General features: G+C 30.5%; 2 long non-coding RNA genes across 2 annotated transcripts in view; one reads left to right on the top strand and one right to left on the bottom strand.

Moving 5' to 3' along the window:
* LOC122631353 overlaps window positions 1-12,442 on the bottom strand; it is a 20,402-nt gene extending 7,960 nt beyond the window's left edge. The window contains exon 1 of the long non-coding RNA XR_006327692.1: window positions 11,549-12,442. This is a non-coding gene — a long non-coding RNA (uncharacterized LOC122631353). The remainder of the gene's footprint in view (window positions 1-11,548) is intronic.
* Window positions 12,443-12,674: 232 nt separating this feature from the next.
* On the top strand, window positions 12,675-15,536 carry LOC122630990. Its single transcript, XR_006327600.1, has 3 exons — window positions 12,675-13,356; window positions 15,173-15,390; window positions 15,485-15,536. It is a non-coding gene; the product is annotated as an uncharacterized LOC122630990 (long non-coding RNA).
* Window positions 15,537-23,501: the final 7,965 nt, after the last annotated feature.

The raw sequence follows: 23,501 nt of genomic DNA, 5'->3' as shown, positions 1-23,501 counted from the left end.
GCTGATTATGAATGAAAATCTTTCGAAGGCGATATCTTCCGAACGAAAAATCATAGAGACTTGAAAAAAACACCGTTTTAAAGCGCAATTTATCCTTTATTTATTTAAATATTGCAATAATATTGTTATAATAAAATCGATTTTGTTAATAATTTTTTAAAATTAATTTTTTTCTTTTCTTTCCTAATAAAGACATAACTATACTAAAATCATTCAAATTTTTATTATAATTATGTAAATTTTATATTGTTTATTTAAAATTAGGTATAAAAGATTTAGTAATAATCACGAACGTATGCTACATTTACTCTTACTACGTTTTAGTCGCATCTCTACACAATTTCTTAACAATATTTAATTTCAGCTGTATTTAAAAAAAAAAAAAATTATTACTTTCATATTACTATCATTTTCTGTACTATACAACTTTTGTAAACAAAGTTTCTCCATATCTCTAAAAAAAAAAAAAAAAACGGAAAAATTCAAGGTCAGCATACTTACTACTTCAATATTGTATAATGAATATAAGTTATACTTAACGAATATTATAAATTTTCGGCGTAACAAATAAACAGTAAAATGTATATATTTTTCATGTTGACAGAGAAAAAATAAATAAATAAAAAAAGAATATATAGAGGAAAAAAAAGTGTAAAACGTATAGGAAAAAATATATGGTTCGTCCTCTTCCTCTGTTTCTTTTCTTTTTTCTTTTTTCTGTTTTCACGTGAATTTTCTTCGTCCATTGTTCGCGATTTTCTCTCTTTATATCGATACAAAAAAAAAATGGGGAAGCGTAGATAGTAATATCGAAGAATATTTTTTATATTGACAGGAGAACACTGCGATGTTATATAATATACGTATATATAATATATATAACTGTGTATATATATATATATATATAGAGAGAGAGAGAGAGAAAGAGAGAGAGACAGAGAGAGAAAGAGAAAAGGACAGGTAAGTCTCTCGTATATCATCTTAAATTTGATAAATTAATGGAAATACAAGAATGACTAAAGCTTATTTTCTCATGAATCTATAAAACCTGCGAGAGAATCTTTCCATTATGTCCATTCGTCTTACGGATTATTCAAAGTGTTAAGTAGTATGATTAGTAGTAGTAGTAGTAGTAGTAGTAGTAGTAGCAGTGATAGTAACTAGTAACACTAATACCTAGTAGTATGTATGTATGTATGTCTGATTACGAATCTACTTATTTCTTATCCGATTTCTCCTAAGAGAATCTCGTTAAAACTTTCTTTAGCCTCGTACATCACTTTTATTTTTTTTCTTCTTCTTTTTTTTTTTTTTTTTTACTTTCGTGTCCTTTTAACACCTTTAAAACTATCCATATATTACTTTGAAAATTACATACCCACTCTGTCTATCCACATGGAAATAAATTTTTTATCTTTTTTAATCATAAATTTATTACTTCGCATTCAAGAGATTAACGTTTCATTGTCCTATAATATATTATTAGTACTAGTATTGCTCTATATTATAAGTTTACTACAATAATTAATCATATTATAATTTATATACGTGCTGTTAGTGTACCAAAAATTTCGTATTAATGAATAATGTTTTTAATGTTTTTCTATTTTCTTTTTTAGGTATTACAAAAAATTGAATTATAAACGGCGACAATGAAACCCCCAACGAACCAAGATAAAAAAAAAGAGAGAGAGGAAAAAAAAAAGGGAAAATATAAAAATACTTCTGAACTTTTACAATGCGACCGTAAATTTTGTTCACGTATCATTTATTAAAAAAAAAAAAAAAAAAGAAAAAAAAGAAAAAAGAAAAAAAGAAAGAAAAGAAAGAAGAATAAAGCAAAACAAAAAAAAGGAATAAAAGAATCCTTTATCCAAAGCGGATAAACCGAAGGAATGTAAATCGATATAAAATTGGTAGTCTTGCTCCTGACCTTTAACTTCTCTCTCTCTCTCTCTCTCTCTCTCTTTCACTGTTAACCATCCCTTTCTATGTTTTCGAGCTCTTCCGTTAGTAAAAGGCAAAAGATCGAACGAGTTCTGGCTTTAACCGTAGGCATTACACCCACCGACCGAATCTCCTGGTGATACCTTCGAAGAAAGTAACGTTTGGGCTTCTCGTTTTGAGATAGAAAGAGAGAAAGAGAGGGCGAAGAAAGAGTTTGTGTAGGTACATATATCGATCGACCTTTCAACCTCGTCCTCGAAACTAAACTCTCCTTCCGGATTCGACTGGCGCCCACGAAAAGAGCGAAAATAGTATTTCCGAGGATATTCATTGGACATCGTCGGCAGACACGTGAGTTCCTCTTATCGAAACGAGAATATGTAGGTACTTTCTTCTTTTTCTTATCGGACCTTTATCTACTTTCAGACTGGACAGACAGAAGTAATATTTAAGTATATGTATATGTGTGTGTGTATACAAATGGTCATTTTCAATTTGAATATTGAAAGAAAGAAAATGATTAAATTGATCAGATGGTTGGTACGAATTTTCATTTTCATTTGAAAATGAGATAAATGATTGAGTAGATTAAAGATTAGAAAGAAAGAGAGAGAAGAAGAAGAAGAAGAAGAAGAGAGAGAGAGAGAGAGAGAGAGAGAGAGAGAGAGAGAGTATGATTTTTATATTTATTTAATAATTACGTACATAGCGATGTTGAAAAACAGACTGAAAAGATTTTTTTATTTGAATTTGAATTTGAATTTGAATTTTTTTTTTCCTTTTCCAGAAGAATTTTTATTTGATAAAGAAAAACGGAGAAAAAACCACTAAACGTATAAAAGATTAGAGAGATTGGACGAATGATTTTTATACTTCTTTAATAATTACGTTCACAGCAATATTGAAACCAGGCAAAACGGACTGAAAAGATTTTTTTATTTGAATTTGAATTTTGAATTTCTTCTTTTTTTCAGAACAAGAATTTTTATTTGAGAAAGAAGAAAGAGAGAAAAAATTAAGGCATATCAAAGATTAAAGAGAGAAAAAGAGAGAGAGAGAGAGAGAGAGAGAGAGAGAGAGAGAGAGAGAGAGGACGATTTTTATATTTATTTAATAATTTATGTTTATGAATACAACAAAATTAAAATCTAATACACTTTGACGTTTCGTTCGAATTTTCATTCGAAAGAAGAAAAAGGATAGACAAATAAAATTGATCAAACATAGTACGAATTCGTAATAATACACATTTATAAATCTTTTGAATAAGAAGAAAAATAAAGAAATAAAAAATTAAAAGGTAGAAAGAAAAAAGATATGTAACATGGAATTAGAGAAATAAATTAGATATTTTCTTTTTAATCCTATAAATATCTAATATGCATCTCGAACGAAATTACCTTAACAGTGTTAGATCTAAAAGAAGAAACGAGAAAGAAATGATCACTCGGGATGGTTTCATTTAATCGTTACACCTACGCTAGTAGGTTTCTATTCTAACTCGAAAGACCTTTTTCAATGATTCTTTTAAGGTGAAGCGACACATTCCGAGAAAATGGTTTCTTCTTTTCCATAGTCCTCCTTCGAGGAGTGACACAATAGTGTCGGTGTCGAAGCAATGTTCCTAATGATACCATGAAACTGTTCGAAGAAGAAGAAGAAGAAGAAGAAGAAGAAGAAAAAGAAGAAGAAGAAAAATAAAAAAGAAAAGATCTTTTGGACCTTCAGGAAATAAACTTAAAATTTTTTTCAAACTTCACCCAACTTCATTCGCTTTTTCTTCCTTTAACATTGCGATGTTCATTTAATTTAATTTCAAGAAAAAAAAAAAAGAAAAAGAAAGAACTGAAATTGATAATCGTTTTAAAGAAATAAAGAGATTAAAAATATTAGAAAATGTAAGATCCAAATCAAGTTTTATTTTATTTTCTTTCCTTTTTTTGTTTTCTTTATTAAAAGATTAGAAGTGATATTTAAAAGGTACAATTTTCGATTTAACCAAAAAGATTAAAAGAAGTATCGTCTAAATCGAAAGTTTTATTTTATTTCTCTTTTCTTTTTATTTTTATCACGAACTAGAGCTCAATTTCGAAAAAAAAAAAAGAAGAAAGATTGAAAGTGAAATGTAAAAGTTACGATTTTAGATTTCATTAAACAAAGAGATTACAAAAAGTATCATCTAAATCGAGTTTTATTTCTTTTTTCTATTTCTTTCTTTCTTTTTTTCTTTTTGCCAACGTATGAACTGCAGATTTAAATATCGAAAAAAAAAAAAAAAAGAAAAAGATTGGAAGTGAAATTTAGAAGTTACGATTTTCGATTTCATTAAACAAAGAGATTACAAAAAGTATCATCTTAATCGAGTTTTATCTCTTTTTTCTTTTTCTTTTTATTTATTTATTTTTCGTTGGGATAACAAACTGGAGATTTAAATTTCCAGAAAATAAAAAAAAGAAAATTACAAGAGGAATTTGAAAAGTACAATTCTTGATTATTACCGAACATAGAGATTAAAAAATTGTATAATATTTATAAAATGATTATTGTACACTACAATCATTTTGATTTTGATTTTGATTTTGATTTTGATTTCAATTTCTTTTTCTTCGTCTATCGTAAACGTCAATCGAGATTACATTTTTTCCTAGGAGATTCCTATCGTGAGTGAAAGTCGATATACTATCTCGAATATAAAGCGAAATCGAGTATCCTAGGTGAGCCTAAAATTAATTGACCGTCGAGGAAAGCCGAGTAAAAGTCAAAGGGTATAGTCGGCTGTTATTTGCCCTTGCTGTATCTAGCCTTTCTTCGAATCGATACACAAATTAAACCGAATGAAGCGCGGCACACGTCCAGTATGAACTCGAACTATCCTAACATCAAATACATATCGATATTGTCAGTGATCGGAGATAGATAGATAGATAGATAGATAGATAGATAGATAGATAGATAGATAGAGATAGATAGAAGAATAGACAGATATATTAGAAAAAGATTTGATCAAACTATAGAGTCAATTGATGATAAACTTTTTTTTTTTTTTAATCAATTAAAAATTTCAATATTTGTTTTAATTTTTTTTTTTCACTATTATATTTTTATTTTTTTATTATCGCTACGTCGATAAAAAGAAAATCAAGAATATAATTTGAACTTTTTATAATCCAATGTAATTTCCTGTTTAGGAAAAATAATTATTATTATTTGATATGAAGTTCTCCTATCTCATAGTATAGTAAAATATATTCATATCGTATCATTTATATATATATATATATATATATATATATATATATATATATAAATACGTCAGTTCGAAATTACGCTGGATATTATACTGGGATTATACGATATTACGTGAATTTTCTAATTAAAAAAGGAAATATCATGAAAAGATGTTAACTAATCGAATGAATGAATGAATGAATGAATTCAACAAATTCGAGTTAAACGATGTACGAATAAAAAATGTCAATTGTCTTTTTTTTCGGATACTACAAAAAGAAGTATCTATCTCAATCTATCCATCTTTCTCTTTCTTTTTCATGATTTATCAAAATATCCTCCTTAGAAATAGGGAGAAGAAACGCTATAAATAAAATTCCCTGTGTTTCTCAGGCTTTCCTTTAACTCTATGTATGTACCCGTTTATCTTTCTATGTATTTCTGTGCATTTATATGTGTACGTTTGTATCTGTGTGTCCTTGTAAGTACGTCGTTCCATCTGTCGTCGAAAATAAAGAAAACAGCTTGGATAAACGCGAGATCGAAAGATTCCAAAAAAGGAAAGATATAGGGATACAGACATGTACAGGGTGAACGGAAAGTTTTCATATAGAACAGAAGTTCTTAATTGAATATCAAAAATCAATTATATATCTTCGAAGAATCTTTCTAAATCTCTAATTTCATTTTTTGCTTTATTTTCCTTTTTTTCTTCAAATAATACAAAACTACAAAAACTACAAGCCTAATGATACAAATCCAAAATGTCTCGAAGAAGGAATAATCGACTCTTTTTTTTTTTTAAGAGCCACCCTAGACAATCGATTTGTGACCAAACTACAAACTTTTGAGACACCTTGTATATAAGAGGAAGAAGGGATAAGGACATTCACGTTACGGCTTCCCCTCCCACGTCTCTGGAAAATTTTCGAACGAATTCGCGATTACATTGTCGTCTACATATTTTTTGTTGCTTTATTTTTTTTTTCTTTTCCTTTTTCTTTTTTTTTTTTTTTTTTTTTGCGATCAACCTTCACACCATCTTCCACATCTTATATATCTATATTTCTTTTGATATCTTTCATACGTAAAAATAAAAGGATCGCTTTGAATAAAACCTATGAAACAATCTATCCCTACTCTCTTTTCTTTTACTAGAAGTCGTCCTATTTCCGACCAGCGATATACATATAGCAAGAGAACTATTTCATCGAATAAGTTTTACGCTTTTTCCGGTCAGCAGAATTTGAAATATATATATATATATATGTCTGTGTGTGTGGAGAAGAAGAGAGAAACAGAGAGATAGAGAGACAAAGAAATAAGAGAGAGAGAAATGACGTCAGTTTAAAACCATAGTTCTATTTCACAATCGAGACATCGATCTACTTTTCCATGCATTTTCTTTCTTCTTTACTATCTAACATATGTATTTACATCTCTTTCTCTTCTTCTCTCTCTTTCAATCTTCTTCTTTCTATGTTCAAAAAATACATTTCATATGAAAATTTGTATACGAAAATCTTTGAAATATTATTTAAATCTTCGTTTAACTATATCATACGATAATTGTAAATATAACTTATACTGGATAGGCCAAAGTTTATTAGATGATTTAAAAAAAAAAAAAAAAAAAAAAAAAAAGAAAGAAAGAAACAAAATTAATACTCTTTTTCGAGACTTCTTAGGTCGTTTTTTATTCTTCCTTTCAGATATTTAAAACTACGAGCTTCGAATCTTTAAAATTATCATCTGGGAAAATTTGTGATCGACAGCGATTTCTTAGCGTACTTAGCGGACATTAATTTTTCGATAGAAATTAGATTATTTAAATTTTGTGAAGACAACAAAAATTAAATAAATCTTCGCAAATATAAATACATTAGCATAGATTCTTCCTCTCTTCCTCTCTCTCTCTCTCTCTCTCTCTCTCTCTCTCTCTCTCTCTCTCTCTCTCTCTCTCTCTCTCTCTCTCTCTCTCTCTCTCTCTCTTTCTTTTATTTATTTTTTTATATTTTTCACGGAACTAATTAATAAAAATTTATTTTTAAAAATGTCGATCTTAAGATCGTAAAAGAAATTGAAAGGAAAATAAATTGATCTAAAGGAGGCTATTGGCAACAGTACTGGATAAAACCTAACACGATTTAAAATGTGTGTGTGTGTGTGTATAATATATATATATATATATGTGTATATATATATATATACTTATATACGTATATACCTACATATATATATATATATATATATATATATATAAGTAGTGTATACGATCGTAAGTAAACGACGATATATCGCGAACTTCTTTATCTTGGCAAACTGCCTCGTGTATATCCTTCTTGTTTCACGTTGAAAGCACGATAGAGTAACTTTCCCCTATCCAACGTTAACGATCGTTAGCCTCTTTCCGAAAAATATCATCATAATCGTTATATCATCTATGATTCATCGTCTTCAATTTCCAAAAAATTATAAAAAAAAAAGGAGACATCAAAAATTCTTCTCTCGAATACTCTTTTGAATACGTGATTGAATTACGATTAATTGTAATTATTAGAGAAAAAAAAAAATAGAAAAAAAAATATATCACTGGAAATAATTTTTATGAGATATTTTTAAACGCGTGATTCGATTACAATTAATTGTTTGCATATATAAATAAATATATATATATATATGTAATAATTTTATTTTAGTATAAATATTTTTCATTTATTTTATATTTCACGCGTATGTGTATGAATATTTTGCAAATAAATTTTTGTTCCTTTTATTTTATACAAAATTTCTTCCTGGTAATCGAATTAACAGCACGATCGGAGGAACGCGACTTCAACAAAAGAAGTTTATATAGTAACGATGGCATTTTGACGAATCACCGACCCTATATTCGAATTATGCTTCACGAATCGTAAACTCTCGTGAGCTTATACTCTCTCCCATGAAACGATAAATCAACGATCCACAAGCCTAGTGTGTGTGTGTGTGTGTGTGTGTGTGTGTGTGTGTGTGTGTGTGTGTACATAGATATATATATGTATTTATCTATCCTATTGCTGAAAAAAAAAGAGAAAAAAAAACGCGACGAAGATATTATAAATGTCATCCAAAATAAAAAAGAACAAAAAAACTGAAAGTACTAAAAAAAAAAAAAAATAAAATAAAATAAAATAAAATCATTAATTCTTCAACATTTTTAATTCAATTCTATTTTGCTTGAGAAAAAGAAAAATCAACAAGACAAAAAAAATATATATATGTATGCGATTCACGATCACAAGTAAAAATTTACACCTGCACGTACGTAAACACACACAAACATCCCCACCACTTATAAATTATACTTGAGAATATTATTAAAAATAAATCTAATTACTTGTAACACCAATCCCGTAGCTATTTCTTCAGATCATCGCTACTGATAAACGTTATCATAAAACAGATCACTTTTCCCACATACTTAGCTATAAAAGTAACAAATAAAATTAGCTTAGGGGTTGATATTTAATAATAGCTTTATGAGGGTTAATGTTCTTTCACACTTTCATATTACTTTCATAAAGACATATGGAGAAAAAAAAATGAAAAAAATTAAAAAAGAAATAGAATAAAATAAAATAAATTGGTAAGTAAAAATAAGATAATAAGAGCGAGTATTAGAATAAAAAGAAAAGAAAAAAAAAAAAAAAGAAACAGAAGAAAAATGAAGTAAAGAAAGAAGCGGAAGTAAAACAGAGTGAAGAAAAATGCAGTAGAGAAAGAAGAGGAAGTAAAACAGAGTGAAGAAAAATGAAGTAGAGAAAGAAGAGGAAGTAAAACAGAGCGAAGAAAAAAGGAGAAGAAAAAGAAAAAAAGAAGAGAAAAAGAAGAACACAATAATCCGATTTTGATTTAATACAGGGAGTAGTTAACGTTTCGTCAACGATTAATCGTCAAAGGGAAAAGGGTTCAAGCGTGATCTCAACGTGAGCCCAACATTTCTTCTTTTTTCTTTTCCTCCCTCTATCTATCTATCTATCTCTCTCCAATCGTCGAAAAGTCGGTGAATATAAAGTTGGCCTCGATCCAAAAAACGATAAAAAGAGAGAGAGAGAGAAAGAGAGAAAGAGAGAGAGAGAAAGAGAGAGAGAGAGAGTTGTTGATAGTTGACTAGACGAAGAAAATAGTTTCGGCAGCATCCAAAGTATTTTTATCTCTTTTTATGTCATACGTAGTAAATAAAGAAACTATGATGATTCTCGTAAACATTGAATAACATGCCAACCGTTTAAGAATAATCGCAGGAATAGAGAGCAAGATAGATAGATAGAGAGAGAGAAGAGAGAGAGAGAGAGAGAGAGAGAGAGAGAGAGAAGACTAAACACATGTCTGTCTCTCTCTTTCTCTTTCTCTTTCCTTTCTCTATTTCCTTTCTCTGTCTTTGTTAAGAGAAAAATACTGGAAAGAAATGTCAGTTGCTTTGAAAAGATGCTCTTCTGAGTAACCATTCATGTCGGACTATGATGAACAATACCTTTATTGGCCACACTGTGTATAATCATCGCTTGTGTCTCTCTTTTTTGTTATTTTTGTCTTCTTCTTCCTTCTTTCTTCTGTTTTTTCTTTGTTTTCTTTTTTCTAATATTAAACAATGACAGGCGTATATATGCATCTACGTACGTATGTATGTCAAATTTATTTCCATTTCCATCGTTTGTAATATTATTCTTGTTCACTATTTAACAACAAGGGTTGATTAAAAGTCACTTGTAAAATGATTAGTTAATTGTTAATAGAAAAATTGTTATTATAGCAAATTATACGCTCATGTTTATACTTATATGCATCTGAGATAATTATATACTGTTAATATTCTAAATTAGATAAGAGATATTAATTAACATATTAAATTGTTGAGATAATTAATGACATGATTGAAAAAGATCGTTTGATCTAATATTAATTAGATATAAATTTGAAATATTGCCGAATATTATACACAGTGGCCATTAAACTCTAATGTTCTTCATTCTGTATGTATCGGTTGATCACAGAATGATCCTTAAAAAAGGAAAAAACTAAAAGAAAAAAAAAAAAAGAAAAGAAAAGAAAAAGAAAAGAGAAAAAAGAAATATTTTTTTCTATCATTCTGTTCCAAATCAACTAAAATTGTTCACGTCTGAAAATTGTCTACCGATTCTGATATTGTTATATCGATCAATATCACGAAGGAGATTCCAACGAAGGTCAACGAAAGGATTGAAAACGGCGCGCAGCCGTCGTCCTCGAGGTGAAGAAAGGCACGAAAGGTTTAACCATTCTATCGGGCTTGCACGTGCTCTTTCAAAACGAACAAAACGAAAAAAAAGAGAGAGAAAGAGACAGAGAGAGAGAGAGAGAGAGAGAGAGAGAGAGAGAGAGAGAGAGAGAGAGAGAGAAAATTATGAATTTGTCGAATATAATAACCATATTATAAAAATCATAAAGTATAATTAATCTTGAAAATTAATTGAATGTCACATTGAGAACCACTGAAATATAAAATGACACTGTGATAGAACAAACAGAATAATATAAAAACTTCCTCTTTCGTATATTAAACACACATACATATATATACATGTGTATAATTAAACACGTATATATATATATATATATATTTACTTGCTCTTACTAAACATTAATATTAACTTAATAAAATAAATAAAAAGCACATTTCGTACATCTCTGATGTTGGTATACTTTTGATAAAAAAAAAAATAGTCAGAAAAAAAGAAAGATCTCCATTACTAATAGGCAACCCCCAATGAAACCCCCTTCACAAATGGAAACACAATACCAATAGTCTGATAAAAACGTGGTAGACTTCATACAATTAACTTTCTTAAACAGACACACACAAACAGACGCACGGTGAGAGAGAAAAAGAGAGAGAAAGAGAGAGAGTAAAGTCGATCGAACGAGGTAGTGGTTCATTTTGCAACGAAGGAAGGAACGTCCATTAAAACGAACTATCTACCTATCTCCCTCTCTCTCTCTCTCTCTCTCTCTCTCTCTCCCTCCCTCTTACTTTACATCGGTCAATAAATAAAGACTCTTGTAACATTTATAAGAATTTCTTTTCATGATAACAGTGCTAATCAAAGCACTGCACGTTTGAAAGATCGATCATTATTAATCGTTCAAAGGAAATAAAAGATAATTGTCAATCATCTTCTTCGCAAATGCAAAAGAGAAAGGGACAAAGAAAATGAGGATACACACGTACAACCAACGAAAAGAAACAAACACAAAGAAATAAACAAATAAACAAATATATATATATATATACAAATAAATAGATAATTAACTAAGTGAAAGGAAAAGTCGATATTTCAATGGGACGTCGTACCGTGCGAAGAAATTGGCCGAATATCGTTGAAAAAAGTGTCGACGTAGAGATAAAGGCTAGCTAGAGAGCGAACAAGCGAGCGGCCGAGAGTGCGACAGAGACGGAGACGGAGACGGAACGGAGACGGAGACGGAACGGAGACGGAGATGGATACAGACACGGAGACGGAGACGGAGACGGAGATAGAAACAGAGAGAGAAAAAGAGAGAGAGGAGAGAAGAGGAGGTTTATCCTCGATGTTCCTGCTCCTTATCTGGCGTCGTCGTCTCGTGGAAGGGTGGTTCCGTCCATCGCTTCTCTCTCTGGATCTCTATCGCGGAGAGGATCGATCGTTGTCGGGTGCACACGCGCTGACCGGTTGCGGTACGCGTCCACACGAAGTACGAGAGAACGGAGAGCGAGATAGATAGATAGATAGATAGATAGAGAAAGAGAGACAGAGAAAGAAAGAAAGAAAGAAAAAGAGAGAAAGAGAGAAAGAAAGAAAGAGAAAGAGAGAAAGAAAGGAGAGAAAGGAAGAGAGAGAGAGAGAGAGAAAGGTAACACTGTCTTCTTCCTCTCTCTCCGCAGTCGATACGTCTTAATTAAGTCTTGAATATTTCCATTTCGCTTTTCTTTTTTCTCCCCCGAACGATTGATATAGAGAAATTAGGAAAGATGGAAAGAGAAAGAGAGAGAGAGAGAAGAGAAAGAAAAAGAAAGGAGAGAGCAGGAAGAGAGAAAGAGAAAGAGAAAAAGAGAGATGTAGATAGAGGGATATCGATATATATCTATGTATGTATGTATCTGTCGCGCGTTTTCCGAGATCGAGGCGCGTTTAGAGATCACCTCTCTCGCGCTTATCCGACGACAATAAAAAGCGACGAACTTGGAACCCAACCGTTCGGTAGGGTGACCGAGTGGTGACTGAGACTCACCCTCTCTGCTGCCGTTGACTACCCCCTCTCGAATACCCCCACTCTTCCGATAACCACCACCACCACCACCACCACCACCACCACTACCACCACCACCACTACTACCACCAGCATCGTTACCACTACTACCACCATCATCGTGCTATCTATCTATATCTCTATCTCTGTCTGTCTGTCTCTTTCTTTCTTTCTTTCTTTCTTTCTCTTTCTCTCTTTCTCTTTGCATACATACACATAGATACTTTTCTTTAGAGCCCTTCGCAATATCACTTCAAGCTTAGTTCCAACCTTAGTTCCAACCATAGTTCAAACCATAGTTCCAATTTTAGTTCCAACGCATTAGAATAGCTAGCTCATATATGTGGAAGAGAAAATACTGTAATTCCTAGTTGTATTACAACTACTAATACCACCTTTACTATTGCTGTTGCTGTTCCTGCTGTTGCTACTATTGGTACCATCCTACCCTATCATCACTCCTATAGAATACTTCCGGAATGAAGTATACTAACCAAGAGGCAAGTATCCAAGTGGATTAACGTAGCGTCGAGTAAGTTGATTAGACCAAGAGGAATCGATGAGAAAAGAGAGATAGAGAGAAAGAAAGAGAAAGACAGAAAAAAAGAAAGAGGGAGAGAGAGAAAAGGGTCGGTTTTAGTGGATGGGATCAGATCGAGAGAAAAAAGGGAAAAAAAGGGAGAAACAGGGACGAGGGGAATAAGAAGGATGAGAGTTGGATAGGGTGAAGCGAGGTGAGGAGGAGACGGGAAGAGGAGGAAGTGGGTGGTGGGTGATGGGTGGTGGATACGGAATGGGGTTTAAGGCTTTCGAAACTCGTCTTGATATCTTCTTCTGAGGGATTCTGGAACGACGCAGGACCGCTTTACTGCGGTAAGTCGAATGTCCTGGATCCTGAATCGCGTTCGGTTCTACGCGTATCGTAGAACGTTCCAACGATGAAAAGAGACAGAAAGAGAGAGAAAGAGAGAGAGAGAGAGAGAGAGAGAGAGAGAGAGAGAGAGAGAGAGAGAAATAGGGACGTTCACGAGGGAGAGGGTAAGAGAGGGAAAGAGAGACAGAAAGAGAGAGAGAGAGGGATGGTCGATCGAAGGCGTCGAAGGGAGGGCGCCACCTCGCCGACTACTAGCATCCCTCTTACCCTCCTTTACGCCCTCTTTACCCTCTCTCTCTCTCTCTCTCTCTCTCTCTCTCTCTCTCTCTCTGCCTCTCCCTCTCTCTTTCTCTCTCTCTCTCTTACTTGGCTCCTACGAGCCGTTGCTTTGCTTACTTATCAAAAGAACGCTACTAAGGGATGAAAAGCGAAAGAGGGAGATAGAGAAAGAAATAGGAACAGAATTATTTCTTCTAATTCAATATTTCTATAATAGATATATCCGAATTGATTTATTTTTATTAGTTCAAAATGGATCACAACGTCTTAAAGAATCAGTTTGATTATTATGACGAATCTCGATCGGTCGTATGCAGAATCGGTCATAAGCTAACGTCAGAAACAGCTGCTGACGTTGGTTACGACCGTAACGCCTACTATTATTACTATTACTATTACTAATGCTACTATTACTACACTACTAATATTAGTATTATTAATACTATTATTACTATTACCAGAGCGGAGAAATCGCATCATGACGTGCTGCGTGCACCGTGCTAATCCATGAACTTCGATATATATATATATATATATATATATATATATATAAAATGTATATATATATGCATATATGTATATGTGTATGTATCTCAGGGATAGATAGCTCGAGATGCTACGAGAAAATTTCTCGATTAACGCGATAACGGAAGGATATAAGAGAAGAACGGAAATCTATAAATAATTCAAGAGAACTCTCTCTCTCTCTCTCTCTCTCTCTCTTTCTCTGTTCTACTCCCCTCTTTTCCTCTTTCGTTATCTATCCATCTAACTATCTATCTATATGGACCAGTGAGAAAATACAAGCTTTTTAGAGAAGATATACCTATAATTGGAAAATTATAACAAATTCAGAGACTTGATCGCCGAGAAAATATAATAAAAAATGAAACATAGAGATAGATAGATAAATAAAAAGAGAAAGAGAGAGAGAGAGAGAGAGAGAGAGAGAGAAACAGAGAGAGAGAAACAGATAGACAGTTCGAATGCAAATCAAATGCATAAACGGTGAATCAAAGCCATCTGTATATATATATGTATGTATCTATGTATGTATCTATGTATGTATATGACTTATGTATGTATATAGCTATAGATGTATACGTTCTGCTTGGACTTCGAAAACTCCTACATTTAAATGGACAGTCGAGATACTCCGATTTGCAGAGAACTCTGCCTTCTGAGTATTTCTCCCTCTCTCTCATTCACTTCCCTTTTCCCTTTTCCCTCCCCTCTCTCTCTCTCTCTCTCTCTCTCATCCCTTGAAAGTGAGAGATAGAGATAGATAGACACTTATTTGAAATGGAGATGGAGCATTTACGCTGTCCGTTTACAACGCGATATCACGCGTTTCTCTAACACATTTATATACGTCCACACATATACACACAAAAGGAGAAAGAAGGAGAGAGAAAGAGAGAGAGAGAGAGAGAGAGAGAAGAGAGGAGAGGAGACATATATATATATATAGTAAGACATATATATCTATATGTATATATATATATATTTACACACACACACTAACCTATTAACTAGGTATACCTGCAATTTGCAAGTTCTACCCCTTCGACACGGTCACGGGCGAAGCCCCTGGAAAGCAGGAAATCCTGCAATTAGGTCTAACGGACAATATCCGGATTTTTCAATATCCGCCCGTCTTAACGCCGCCACAACCACCACCACCATCGCCGCCATCACGACCACCACCATCATCTAACTCCTCCTTTTTGAGAATACTTTCTCAACGTGTAAAAGTAGGTAAAGGCGAGAATGCGTTTTCTTTTACTTTAATGCGTAAGGATACTTAAAAAAATCTTATCAATTTTAATCCCTAAAATATTATTTTAGTTCACATTGAAGAATTATTGAGTTGAATTAAATGAATAATATTAATTGCAACTGTTTTTGATTTTATATATATATATATATATGTGTGTGTGTGTAAAAATAATTATAATAATATATAATTGGACCGATAAATAAATAATGTTTGATGATATTTTATATAAATTTTGTATTAATAGATTCTGTTAAACCGATCAATAAATAATATTAATATAATGCGAACAATGTAAGATTGATTTAATAATGATTAAAATAATTGAATAATGTAAAATTTTCAATAAAATATATTGAAAAAATAAAAAAAAAATAATAACAAAGTTTCGTTACAACTAATAGTAACTAGTAAAAGTAATAGTATTAGTAGTAGTTACTAGTATTAGAGTAATATGCGGAATAGTAAATAGCCTCACATCTCTTAGAATCCCTATATGAATCTCACACACGCGCGCATACGTTATCATACTTAATCATCTTCGTTTGGCCACAAACTCGCGGAAAATATTTTAGGGTCTCTAGAAATGAGGAAAGAGAAATTAAATAAAAGGATTAATAGTAATAATTAAAAAAAATAAATAAATAATAATAATAATAATAATAACAACAACAACAACAACAACAGAAACAACAACAACAATTATAACAATAGTAATTATAGTAATTAAATAATGATGATAATTAAGAGGAGATACTAATACGTGCCATGGAATAAATAATAATAATGAAGAGTTAGAGACGCGTTAGTAAACGCGTTAGAAAGATGATAATGGGAAAGGAATAAAGAAGATCGACCAGGATGAATATCAACAGGATAAATGATAAATGCACCGTCAAGGTGTTTTTCCAATTTCTCTAGTATCGTTAAGTTAAAGAAACGAAAATGTCCGCCATTCCATTTGGCATTCGGCCAGTCGAAGAATAGTACACGTCTATCCCGAGAGAACTAACCTTCTGAAAATCGCACGTAATTAATTCTTATATTCTGAAAAAGGAAGTATAAAAGCTCTTCTACGACCCAGCTATCCTATTCTTCTTTCGATCTCCTTGTCGCGACGAATCAGGTCGGTAAGTCGTTATTTTCTCTTTTCGGCCAAATGTTAGGACAAGAAGAAGAACGTACAAAAAAAAAAACAAAAAGAACATGTATATAAGATATATATATATATATATATATATATATATACATATATATAAAATATTGTAATATATTATACATTATAACTCATTGTATAAGGATATATATATATATGAAATATTGTGATATGTTACATATATAGAAGATATTATAATAGATTACATACACATGTATAGATAAAATATATATATATTTGCAATGTATAATATATATAAAATATTTTATATAGAAATATTATATTGTGTATGTGTGTGTATTTTTTCTTTTTTAAAGATTACGATAAATAAAAAGAAAAAAATAAAGCAAACATTTGTAAAAATGTTATCTGCAGATTAAACCTATCTGTTATGAAATTAAGCAATTGCTTATGTTAGCTTCGCGGACTATGACCTTTAAGCTACCTGACACGTTAGTTATTTCGTATGCCATTAATTAATTCGCAGGCCGAGAGCCGGCCAGAGAACGTCTTGCAATTAGTTTAGCAGAATCAACGTGCCTCCACGTTGGTACCTACGTACGTTACGTATGTATATGCAAATACATACATACATACATACATACATATAGATCATACATACATACATACATATAGATTATACATACATACAAATACATACACACATACATATATACGTAGATGGAATATAGGAACCAGTAGTAGCAACAGTAATAGCAGATATAAGTACAGAAACTGTGTGTGTGTGTGTGTGTGTGTGTGTATGTGTGTGTGTCATGTATAATGTGGAACAAAAACTCGACAAAGTCGTTCATCCAAACGCGATTTCAAATAATGCGAACGATCCAACAATAAGCTACGACTTGTGTAACCTAAAAACATCGGATAATAATAATGAGTATTAATATTTTGAACGATCGATAAAAGAACGAGAGAAACAAAGGGTGTATTACGTATCCCTCCCTTTAAAAAAAAAAAGGAAAAGAAAAAAGAAAAAAGAAAAATTCTTTTTTTATCGAGCATCGAATATTCTTTTATCGTTAATACTTAATATACAAAAAGAAATATTTTTTCTTCTATTCCTTTTTTTTATTATGGATTTAAATGGCAGAAAAATTATTTGTTCGTATATTTCTTTAAGAAATTAAGGATATTTTCGTAGATCTTGATAATTTTAGATTCGATTATGATATATGATTAGATCTCTTTCTATTTCTCTCCTTTCTCTTTTTCTTTCTGAAATATCAATTATTTGTGTTATTGCACTCTCATATTTTATTAGTCTGTTTCTTTCATTATTACTTTTTTATTATATCAGTATTACTCTGTACTCTCTTATTTTATTTATTTATTTATTTATTACATTATTGTAACTTTATTGTATTATCAATTAATTCAAATATATCAAAAATAAATTATTATATATATATATATATATTTTTTTTTGTTATTACGTTATTATTTCTCTCTATTTCTCTCTTTAAAAAAAGAAAATATAAAGAAACACAAAATAAGAAACCGAAAAAGAGAGAGATAAGATAAAGAGACTACAGCACTGATCCGTCTTCGTAATATGTAGAAAAGATATCACCGAAAGGAAGCCAAGTTAAGTCGTTTCGCGAAGGTCGAGGGTACATTAAACGAGGACAAGAAGAGAAAGGGAAAGCCTCTGTTAGCCACCCATAACCGTACGAGAAGGTGACTGAGAGAATGGACGGAAGTATTATATACCACCTTATAAACTAAACTCTTAGAACACGCGATCTAACGATTTCCAGACAGATTATCCAAATAAATCCTCTATTAGGTATTTCAAATTGACCAATCAGAAACAGAGCAATAATAATCTTTCCATGAACGCTATCAATTTAACATACCTAAGTAAATAAAATTATTTCTTTTCATTGACAAGTTTTCATGAATGTATCTCTTTTCATGACTCTATCTTTCTTTCTCTTTACGACCATTATAAACGTCACTGTAAATTGAAAAATAATTGAAAATAATTTCTACTGTATAATATACATATCTATCGCGTTAATAATGATTATCGAAGCATTAAATGTACGTAAGTACTTAGACATTTACATAAATATTATACATATTTATGTATTCATGAAAATAGCCGATAACACAACAGCTGTAATAACACAATCACAAAACTACCTAACGTCAGCTGATAATTGTTCACTATCCAAAATCGTACATACATAATACGTGACAAGAACGATTTAACAATAAACGTTAAATATATGTATAAACTATTATATATATATATATATATATATACCGGGTGATTCGACGAAACGAATAACACAATTAAAAAGATCATATACGTCGAGTATAACTCGACAAAATCGATAGACATCAATTATACGAATGTCGAGTTACATTCAAGACGATTATCTATTGCTACGATGAACAAATTGTATTCTACGAAAGATCACTCGGATTTAAACCGACCGAAAATATTCCAAACTTTTCAAATATCAATTCGAAAGCTATAAAATTTGTATTGAACGGCCAATAAATTTTTATATTGTTTCTATTAGGAATAAGTATACAGTGTTTTTCCACTTGAAATTCAATATTTCTCAAATCAAAATTCAATCCCTTCGCGAATAAAATCGAAATTCGACCTTACTAAAAATAAAATTCAAGGCTGCGACATTTTCTTGCTGATTTTTTTTTTTTTTTTTTTTTTCTTTTTTCTTCATTATTGATAATAATTGATAGCATAGTGTCCAATTATAATTTATCATTAATGAACGACTGGATTATGGATTAAGTTACACACATACAACGTTTTTATAATATTTATAACGTTTACGTAGCTATAGTAATTTTTTATAGTATAGATAATGCATTTTTCTACACAAATTTATTATTCATTCAAAAGAACGATACCAACATTTAAATAAACGATACCAACGTTATAAATAAAATCATATTTAAAAAAGAACTGGATATGATTTTGATTGGAACACAAGTCGAGAAAGAGGAAAGTTGTAGAGAGAAAAAATTTCTAAGCGATTTTTTTTTTTTTTTTTTTTTTTTTTTAATTATACATTTATATAGATTTATCATGACGAGTACTTAATTACTATTAAATATATATATATATATACGTCCATTTTTACATTATAAAATTTTGTATCATTTTAACAACAGGTTTACGTTCGATTGTACTTTTTATTATTAAAGTTTAATAATCAAAAAAAAAAAAAAAAAAAAGAAAGAAATTAACGTGTAAACGAATATACTTAATTTGCATTATAAACAAATTCGATTAGAAATAGATTCGATTTAAAATGCAAAATTCGTAAAACATAATTCGGATGATATCTACGCATAGATTTATATCACGAAAGATTTGATTTGAACGAAAACATCAAGAAAAAAAAAATAAAATAAAATAAAATAAAATAAAATAAAAAAATAAAAACAGAACTAAAAAATAAAAAAAAAAAAATTATAAATCCCTAACATATATCGCGTACGTATGCATTACAGATATATAACATCTTATAAAATATAATACGTTCTAGGGAATAGAAATAAATCAAGGGAGAAATGGAGTAAGCAGGGTAAGCGAATGCCAAAAGGATAAAATCTACGCGAAACTCGAGTGAACTCGATGTGATATAATCGCTTTTGGTAGGAGGCTCTCGCGCATTCGGTAATTACCGAGAGTAATTAAAATGTCTCAGCTCTCGTCAATGTATCTATATATGTAGCCATTAATATAACCTGCAAATTTCAAACGTACCTCAAACATCTATACTTATGTATCTATATCTATATCTGTATACATATATCTACATATATATATATATTTTATTATAATAAATATATATATATATATATATTTCTCAAACATCTACACTTATGTATCTATATCTATATCTATATACATATATCTACGTACATATATATATATATATACACACACACACACACATTGCATATGATATGTATATGTGTGTAGACACACATACGTGTACAGACATATTTATACGAGTATTATCCAAAATAGAAATATTTTTTAGTTGATCTGATATATTCACATACTTAAATATTTACATTGTAATTAGAAAAAAAAAGAAAAAGAAATTTGAATTTTTTTTTTTTTTTCTTTTTTTCATTTTATTAGAACGAAAACATCGAGTCACTCGTTTCACGTCGAAATATCATAGTTAAAACGTACCATCTATAACCTTAATTACGAATACATCGTCTTATATTTCATATATTATGCACAATATTATTTCTTTTCTTTTCTTTTCTTTTTCTAAACTGAGAAACAAATATCTCGAAAATGAAGAATTTTTTTTAAAGAAACTATATATATATAGTTATAAGGAAACCTCAGCCTATATACTTATACATTATTATGCATATACGTACGAAAAATATAAGCCTGCGTATATACATCGTAAATATAAAAATGCGTGCATACGAAAAAAAAAAAATATCACAGAATAATTCAAAGAACAGTTGTCTACTAACCTTGATCTACATTTTCATTTTGTTTTTTCTTTTCCATTCTCTCTCTCTCTCTCTCTAATCAGGATTATATAGCTTCTACGTTTTCGGTTATATCAATTTAAAAAAGACGACGCTTCCTAACGCTTGCACGACATTTCCATTTCTTTTATGTTCTTTCTTCCTATTTTTGATACACTTTCGTTTTCTTTTTCTCTATCTTAATGAACACACGTAAACGCACATAAATAAATACACAAATACGATACGATTAAAAATATTTCACTACACAAACGTCCCGAATTTACATTACGAACTTTTCGGAAGTTCGTTGAACACGACGTACGCGATACGTTTGAAAACTTCTTTTGTTTCAGAATATCTTCTTTTGTTTCTTTTCTCTCTCTCTCTCTCTCTCTCTCTCTCTCTCTCTCTCTCTCTCTCTCTCTCTCTGTTTTTCTTTCTTTCAAAATGGCGGAACAATTCATCTTTCGACAATCTACCACGTATCATTCTTTTTCTTCCTTTTTTTTCCACTTTCACTGTTTCCAATTACATCGTCTAATTCCGATTATAATTTTGGATTAACTGAGAAAACTATACGATTATTAATTTTTTTAAATTCTAATCAATGCGATAAGAGAACTAACTCGATTATCTGAGCGGGAAAGGATCGAAGGAACACGATTATTCGCGCCAATTCTCTTGATTATGCACGAAGTTAGCGGTAAGTGGATCGACCAATGAGATGACCGAATAATAATCGTTTCTATGCTTTTTTACTTCGAACGATCGATTTTCTTAAATGATTCAATAATATCCCAACGAAATTAATTCAGAGACGAGGTATGATATTTTATTCATTTTTTGTTTTTCTTAATTTTATTTCTTCTTATTCTTCTTCCTTTTTTTTTATATTTTTCCAAAAATTAGTTTATGCGACAAAAAAAAAGAGGTATTAAAAATTAGATCTATTTTTAGGTTGGCTGCATTGTAAACCGAATTTTAATTCTTTCTTAAATCACTCGGCAGATGGCGCAAGCTGTCAATGACGTTTCGTAAAACAAAAGTCAATAATAAAGAATTTTATGTATTTTTTAATAAATTGCAAAAATCGATCGAATAATGTTCAATTATGAACATATTGTTAAAATGTTATTCTTAATCTTGTCTCCTTTTCCTTCTTTTCCTTCTTTTTATTGAATATTTATCGTACACGTTAATACATGTACATTACTCGATGAATTTTCTTTCTCATAAATTTTAATATTGTTATAATTACCAGAGAATATATACATTTTTTGAGGTCGTTGATATTTATTAATCCGAAAAAAAAAAAAACATAATAAAAATTATGGAATATATGTATCCATGTGTAATTTGAAGACACCACGATGATTCGATAATTGATGATTGATGATAATTAAATATTGTGATCATATCTTACATTAATTATTTTTAATAATTAACAATATATTTTGTACTTCGTGTCAGCTATTCATAATACGAAAAAGAAAGTAGCGAATTGATAAGATTGTTATTCTTAAAAACATACGAGTGGCAATACCATTCTACAAATTGTCATTAACAAATTATTACGTAGTAAATTATTCGATCTCGCGACATTTCCAACGTTCGCATAAGTTACGTCTTAATTTAAATATATAGGAAAAAAAAGATTGCTTTTTATCTAAGACAACATGAAAAACTCTTTCCTCGTTTAATCTATCATTATAATTCATTTAACCTCGACAATCAAAGTCAACTTGCTAGATGGTAAAACCGGTTAATAAATTAGTGACTCTTTTGCTACCGCGCCATAACTTTTAACGACGACAATGCCATCTACGAAATTAATTACGATACTAATTATTTAACGTGAAATAAATCAAAAATGGACGTAATTTTTGTTGCAGCGAAATCGGTTAAAAATGAGAGAAAGAAAATGAAAAAATTGATAGGATCTTGAAATACAGTTGAAAAAAAGAAAGGAAATAAGTAAAAATTAAAAAGGAAAGAAGAAAAGAAGGATCGAACGATAACGATTATTCGACGATTTCGTCGAAAAAATAAAAATCTTACTTACCGACCGGGATAAACGAGATTATTTTATACAGTGTAATACCAACAGATCACACACTTATATATCTACCTTGATCAAAAGAAGAGGACGAAGTTATTCCGTTCCATTAAGCCAGTATACATGATACATAACTGTAGTGCGTCTTAGGCAGTCGAAGTTGAGGTCTGATATCCGTCAGTTCGTTCAATTATTCGAACTTCGTTTGTTCGTTCGTTCGTTCGTTCGATTTAAAAAATAATTAAAAGAAAAAAAAAAAAAAAAGAAAGAAAGAAAAAGTCGCTTTCGCGCATAGATCAAAAAGCAAAGATCATTTATTATCTCGTTTTCTCGTATTATTATTATTTCTTTTACTTTTCTCTCTCTC

Source organism: Vespula pensylvanica, chromosome 8, assembly GCF_014466175.1.
Source record: "Vespula pensylvanica isolate Volc-1 chromosome 8, ASM1446617v1, whole genome shotgun sequence".
Classification (NCBI taxonomy): Eukaryota; Metazoa; Arthropoda; class Insecta; order Hymenoptera; family Vespidae; genus Vespula; species Vespula pensylvanica.
This window is presented reverse-complemented; position numbering and strand designations above follow the sequence as displayed.